The sequence below is a fragment of the Nomascus leucogenys genome, chromosome X, assembly GCF_006542625.1.
Source record: "Nomascus leucogenys isolate Asia chromosome X, Asia_NLE_v1, whole genome shotgun sequence".
Lineage (NCBI taxonomy): Eukaryota > Metazoa > Chordata > Mammalia > Primates > Hylobatidae > Nomascus > Nomascus leucogenys.
Window position 1 is genome coordinate 134,896,038 of NC_044406.1, and position 7,653 is coordinate 134,903,690.

The 7,653-nt window shown below is 46.1% G+C and overlaps 1 pseudogene; it reads right to left on the reverse strand.

Moving 5' to 3' along the window:
- Positions 1-250: 250 nt before the first annotated feature.
- On the reverse strand, positions 251-3,174 carry LOC101176673 (annotated as a pseudogene).
- Positions 3,175-7,653: the final 4,479 nt, after the last annotated feature.

A 7,653-nucleotide genomic window follows, 5' to 3' on the forward strand; every position in this document is an offset into this window, starting at 1 on the left:
TCTTCAAATACAGGGTGAAGAAAGGGCCTGATTTCACATGGGGTAGGTTGTGCCCCTGGAACGTGCACTGGCCCTGTCCCTAAACCTGCCACCTACTGGCCCTGGTTACAACTTGTACTCATACTCCCTCTTCCCCCTCTCTCAAAGCCTCTTCATACAGAGATGGGTAGGAGGTGGGATCTGTCCCATGGACCTTGGCCACATACTCCAGGACTTTCATCTTGTTGGTTTTAGTGTGGGCTCTTGGACTCTATAGGAACTCATAGCATGCAGGATCACTGCTGGGCACCTGTTGGTACTCCAGGTAGTTTTCCTGCACCCAGTCTTGGGTGAGCAACTTCCTGGGCTTCCCGTAGACACCGTGCTTCCTCCCAGCATACAGCCCCATCACACTCAGGGTTTCCCATATGACCTCTTCAGGGGTGCAGTTGCCCTCCATTATAATCGTGCACAGGACCATTATCTGGAGGCCTGCATTGGGCTTGCTCTGATCATCCTCCAGCAGGCCATCATAGGAGAGGCCCAGGGAAGTGACAAGGATATAGGAGTGGCCAGTGGTACCCACTTCCTTCACGTCAAAAAAAAAAAAAAAAAAAGACCAGCCACATGCACTTGAAGATTACAGGAAAGTAATCCTTATAATTTCTGATGACACTCTCTAGCATTTTTGCCTTTGTGATTGTCTCCTTGACTCAATACTTGTAGAGCAGGAAATGAACCAACTCAGTCACCTTCCCATCAAGTGCTTCTTGGAACAAGGTCTTCAGGTCTGCTGGGTCTGGTGAGGTGCTTGGAGCCTCCTCTTGGCTGCTGGAGCCCTCATTAGATTGGCTCCATAGAGCATTGTCAATGGTAGTGGGGGAGGTGGAGGCTCCCTGAGGACTCTGGGGAGAACCAGGTGACCCAGCAGCAGGCAGCCCCTCCAGGGTGCCCACTGTCAGAGGAGAGGAGAAGGAGGCAGCCTCCTGCTCCTCAGCCAAGGGAGCCCGCACACCCACCAGGCCCAAAGCCTCATCTCCTTGGGCCTCAAGGCTTTCCTCAGGCTTGCAGTGCTGATTCCTCTGCTCAGGAGACATGACGACTCTGGTCAGAATGGCAGAGTGTGGGCAGGGGCTGGGCAAGTGGGACCCACAGGCCTGAGGAGAGAGGGAGCCAGTGAGGGACCTCAGCTGAGAGCCGAACCTTGGAGGCTCTAACAAAAGCAGACTTAGGATCTTTTCATTTGGTGCTCCTCTGGGGCCTCCTGGGGCACCTATCCTCCTAGCTGGCCTGTTCACTGAGAACTTGGAGGAAGTGAGAGTGTTACAGTGGGTAGCTAGTCAGGTATGAGCAGGGAAGGAGAGGGTTCCCCCAGCCCCTCCATGCATGTGCACAAGCATGCGCGCGTGCGCGCGCGCACACACACACACACACACACAAGGAATGTTGGGTGACCATCAGGCGATGGTCAAATGGTTGTTAACTATTTCTGTAAAGTAATAATTGTTCACAGCCCTTGCCAGGGAAAGGCAGTCTCCTAATAGAAAACACCTGAAATGGATCAGCAGCTTCCCAATAAGATCTCAGGACTGGGGAGAAAGTAACACAAGATCTCTGAAGTAGGCTGATATGGTTTGGCTGTGTCCCCACCCAAATCTCATCTTAAATTCCCACGCATTGTGGGAGGGACCCAGTGGGAGGTAACTGAATCACAGAGGCAGGTCCTTCCCATGCTGTTCTCATGATAGTAAGTCTCATGAGATCTGATGGTTATTATAAAGGGGAGTTTTCCCGCAAAAGCTTTTTTTTTTTTTGCTTGCTTGCTGCCATCCATGTAAGATGGGGCTTTCTCCTCCTTGCCTTCCGCCATGATTGTGAGGCTTCCCCAGCCACATGGAACCGTAAGTCCAATTAAACGTCTTTCTATTGTAAATTGCCCAGTCTTGGGTATGTCTTTATCAGCAATGTGAAAACTAATACATATGCCAACATAAAACCCCAAGTCAAGAGGTCAAGCTGTGCCTTTGGTTTCTCAAGTTGCCTACTTGGCCCTCTTCCGAGTTATACTTTTCTTGTTTCCTTTTCTTCCTTTCCTTACTGTTCTAAAGCTTTGTGTTTTGTTTGTTTGTTTGTTTTTTGCCTCGGTCTTTCCTTCTGCCTTTTGCCCCTCAGTCGAATTCTTTCTTCTGAGGAGGTAAGAACTGAAGTTGCTGCAGACCTGTATGGATACACCACCAGTAACTCAGGGTAACTTGGGTACCTGCCACCACTAACAAGAGGGCTCCTCAGGGTGCAGCTTGTCAGCAGAGGCCAAGGCTCCAGCACTAACAGTAGGACAGGTGGGGTTGGCACTTTGGAGTCCCCTCTGTTCTGGGGCCGGTGGAGCCCTTTGTATACATTCAAAGTAAACACCTCACCTTGCCTGCTGGCAATATCTGGGCCTCCTCTGCTCTATGACTTGAGGACACTGCCTCAGACCAAGGCCCAAACCTCTCTGAGACCTGGGAGAAAAAAGTGAGGAGGCACCACACGGAAAATTCTGCACGGGATTCCCAAGGCTGACAGAAGGAGCAGGTTTCAGGGTGCCTCCTCTGTCTGAGTGTCCTCCAGGTATTCAGATTTATTCCTGACAGGGCCCAGCCCTTTCACTCCTGCTTAACTGTGGATGAGTCTTATATGCCAAGGCCGCCATCTTCCTGGGACCCCCCAAGGAGAAAGTGGGGGACCATGTCCCTTCTCCACAGGCCTCCCTGGGGCCTCCCAGGACTGATAGCAGTGGCAGATTTCCTAGGTCCAGGATAACAGATCTGCTGAGTCCTCTCTCAGGGCTCTAGGGGACTTCTCTCTTTGCTGGCCTAAGGCTCTACTCCTCATATTACACCCCTCTCGTCACTGGCACCCCAAAGACACAGCAAAGATGTGCCACACACAGCCAACACTCCCAGGACCTCCCAGGGTCTAGGTCCTCTGAGTCCTCCCTCTTCTTCCTCCTCTTGATCCTGTCAGGGCTGAGCCTCACCCCTTTGTGGACCTGAATCTATATCCCTCAAATTCCCAAGGCCAATTGAGGAAGTGCCTCAGTCTCAGACAGAAGTGGAGTAGGCCCCCTGTTCTGGATTGCTGGGTCCCCTCAGGCCTGCCTTGTCTCCCAGCAGGGCCTGGACCCACCCTCTGCTCCCCTGAGGCCATGCTCATGATACCAATCCCCTTCCCTCCATCAGCCCCCGATGTGAACATCAGGGATCCACATGCCTGGTCACCATGCCCGGAACTTCCCAGGGCTGACAACAGAGATGGAGCCTCGCTCTGTGGGATCTCAGCCCTCCCTCAGGGTCCAGACCTTGATGCCTGGCAGGCAGAACATGGGTTCTGCCCTTTCCTAATCAGCCCTTCCCTGGTCACACCAAGCTGTGTCTCCAGAATCCCCTGCGGCTTAAGTGGCAGTGGAGCCAGGAGCGGCCCAGCCTGAGAAGTCCGCCCCCGGGTGGTCCAGGGCTGGCAGCAGGGGTGGCACTGTGTTAGTTGGAGTCCTCTCTCTGGGGTGGGGGCATCCTCAGTCTTCCTCAGTGTCTCACCTTACCTCTTCACAGAGCCAGGGCCTGTTTCCCTCCACCAATCTCAAGCTGCCACTCAGAGCGAGGTGCTCTCGCTATCCTCTGACCCCTGAGGCCAAGTCAGTGGCGTGACATCTGGCCCCCAAGCCTGGGGCTTCCCTGGGTCGACAGCAGCAGCGGAACTGATTCTTCCAGGAGTGGGGGTAGGAATGGTTATAGGGGCCCTCAAGCTTCCCTTAGGGTCCTGACATTGATTCCTTGCAGAGCCTGGACCCCCCGCCCTCTGCCAATTGGGTCTGCTCCCTTCACACCAAGTCTCTGACTCCCAGTCCCCTGAGGTGGCAGTGGTGGGAGGCGTGTGTTCAGGGCGACAACATTGCCAGGATCTTCCAGGACTGATAGAAGGGGCTGAGCTGGATTCTCCGGTTCCTCTATGAGGGGAGGGTGGACCCTCAGTCCTCACTCAAGAGGATCCTCCTCCTGGCTGTTGGATCTTTGATGAAGCCATGGGCAGGAGATACTCTGTTTCTGCCACTTCTGAGCATTTGCCCAGCTGCACCTCTTGCAGAGAATGGCTGCGGGTCCCAGGCCAGGTACTCCCTGCAGAACGGCAGCTTCTGTGATTGTAGTGACCTCTGGGAGAAGAGGCACACCTTCCCAAGGAAGCTCTTCCCCAGCCAGAGGTCGAGTTTGCAAACCTTTTTTCCTAAAATATTTGTTTTTACATTGAACAGGCTGAGCAGCAGCATGAAATTTGGGGATTCCTGCCGTTAGAATTATCTAGTATTTCATAGCTCAGTGCAGTGATTTTCATTTTTAAACTTTGATTCAGCATCATAAATCGTACTTAACCTCATTATGCCTGTTTCATTCTAATGCTCAACACTCTATTTGTAATCCATTCTTTGTGTTCAGTTAAGCCAATCTTCACCTATTAATGTGGTTTTAGGTGGTTATTAGCACAGACTGGAGCTACTACTGTTTCAATGAAACCAGACTACTGGCACCAGTGGTCTCAGGCGCCACCTGACATTTTCACAGTGGAATAGGGGCAAAAGTTTAAACATTTCCTTCTACACATCCTGTCATCTTCCTTCTAGGCCAGCTATGGACTCTCCCTAACTTCCTTGACACTCTGGCCACTTCGATTAAAGGTACCAGTTAAACAGTCTTCATTCTCCCCCAGGGCTTTGCTTTGTTGTTTAGATTTTGTTGTTGATACTATTTGTTTTTTTTATTTTATTCTTTCTTCTATAGTTTTCCAGGATTGATTTTGGTAGCTGAGGGCAGAAGTCCAAGCCTGACATTCATCTTGGCAGCTAAATTTTAAGTGTTATATCTGTAAATCTTGAATAAGAAAAATTGACATCTTTTCAATAGCCTGTTCTCTATTAAGGGATATGGAATACGGCTCTGTTTATCTGGGAACTTTTTGACCTAAATCTGTCAGTACTTGCATAGTTGTTTCCATAAAGATCTTGTATGCTTTGTCTGTCTCCATTGGATAATTTCTAGATTTTGTTGCCATTGTGAATGGGGTATTTTCTATCACTTGTTCTGAATAGTTATTTATTTGGGTTGCAAGGATTTTGATTTTACTGTAGAAATCTTCAGTATACTATTTTTCTGAAGTCTGTTATTTGACTATTCCATCTGCACAATTCTTTGAATTTTCTAGATAATCATATTGTCATCCCAAATATTAAATCTGTTCAATATTTATACTGATTTCTTTTGATATCCACATCTGTGGCCTTATGTTACAGTCTAATTTCCAAAGATAGAGGTTATAGCATAGTCCTATGACAAGAATTCTTCTGACATTTCATATTTGGGTATGCTGGCCAGTGACCGTAGGAAAAGCTAATTTCCTTCTAACCTCATTTTGCTAAAAGTTTTGACCATGACCTTCTGTAGAATTTCCTCCAGAATCCTTTCTGTACCTATTGTACCTATTGAAGTGATCGCTTTTTAAAATCTTAATTCGATAATGTAGGAAATCACAACTGAAAATTGTTTTATATTAAATCATGTTTTTGTTCCTTGGACACAATCTGTTAATTCACTTCTATGTTGAATATACTACTAATGTAATTAATATATTTGCCTCTGTGTGAGTGAAGTTTGGCTCAAGTGTTTTCACGGTGCTGTCCTCCTCTGGTACTTGAATGAAGAATGGTTAGCCTGGGAAAATAATTTGAATAATTGCCCAACTTTTCGTATGCCTTGGAAGAGTTTGCTTAAGGTGGCTTCGAGCTTTACCTGATAACAATGTAGAATTGGCCTCCGAAGCTGCCTTGTCCACATTTGAGGATGGCTTGAGCTTAGATTAGTTTCACTTTTTATTGTTTGGTTAAAGATTTGAATTTCTTTTTGTATCAATTTGTTCATGTACTTATTTTCCTAAAATATTATCTGTTTGACTTAGGATTTCAAATTAAATATCATATTTATTTAAAAAATATTTTCATTACAAACATTTTCAAATACACCTAATAATAGGGTAAATATTATAATTAATCTAATATGCCAGAATTTCAGTATCAATAATCTTCAACTCATGGCCAATCTGGTTCTAATTATACCCCTACCTACTCCGCATAGCAGAAACTGAAATAATGTGGAGCAAATCCAAGACACCATGTGATCTCATCTCCAACTACATCAGAGTGCATTTCTAAAGATAACTACTCTCTTATAAAACATAAAGCCAACATTATTATCTTTCCTAAACATTTAAGCAAGTCATTAATATAATGAAATGTTCACTTATTTGTCACATGTATCTGGTGGACATATGCTCCTGTTAAAATGCAGTTTCTTTGAATCGGTTTGCAAATATGACCTATACATTGTGTTTATGTTGTTAATAGCCACCCTAAGCAATTTATAGACTCCCCCACATTATCTTTTTTTGAAACTCATTTGTTGAAAATGAAGACATGCCTTGCGTTCTGTCCAGTTTCCCATACTCTGGATTTTGCTGAGTGCAATACTTCTCTTCCTGCATTACCTATCTGTTTTTCCATGTTGCCCACTTTTTCCATTAAAGCCTCTTAAACTTTTAAAAATAGTTATTTTAAATTATCCACCACATAATTCCAATATCTGAGTCATATTAGAGTCCAGTTCTGTTGATTGTCTTGTCTCTTCAGACTATGTATTTTCTTGCTCTTTTGCGTGTGTCCCTTGCAATCCTTTTGTGGAGAGTGGACGTGTTGTATGAGGTCATAGGAACAGAGGCAATTAGATCTCTACTGTGAGGATGTATGTCAGCTTGGCTAGGAGTTGGGCTTTATTTCTTATAGCTATAGATGCCAGAGGCTCCAGATTCCTCTAGTGTCCTTGTTTGTGTCTTCCGTTTTATTAATTGTGGCAAATGTGTAATGCTAATATAAGAGGATGGTAATAGGGAAAACTGGGTGTGGGGTATATAAGAATTCTCTGTACTATCTCTGCAATAACTCTGTAAGCCTAAACATTTTCTAAAATAAAAAGTCATTAATAAAGAATGACTTGTTGGACCCCGTTGGAAGGAACAAGAATAAGCACCCCTCACATCGAGAATTGGCTCTGCAAGAGAGAGAATAAAACATTTATCCTACATTTCCTGTACTAACTGTATTTCAGGATGACACAATAGCTAGAGTTGATGAGGAAAGTTTCTTCCTTACTGGAGAATTCCAGCTGAGGAAAATGCAACATATGAGAGAAAAGGAAAACAAGTATTTGCAATACCCAGCAATGCAACTGATGCAATCCATGCTAATCAATGGATGAAACGTTGTTGAAAGGTTGATGACGCACTCTACAATGGAGGAACAAGGCTGTCTCCACCTCTCCACCTGAGCCCACTGATCAGAGCCAATATGATCAAGAGTTGAACAGCCGGAAGTTGTATGCCTCCTGCTGGAGTACAGTAGGAAGCACGAAGAGCCTCCTATGTGTACCTGTCCCCCCAACAAAAAGCCAAACCTGCTTCTGGCCTCCACCTGAGGTGAACTTTGAAAGATAGGAAATCCAGTCCTGGATTAAGACATCTGGCCCCTCATTGAAGACACAGAATCTACTCTGGAATGAGCACTAGGTGTCACCAGACAGCCTTCTGCTTTGTTCTGCA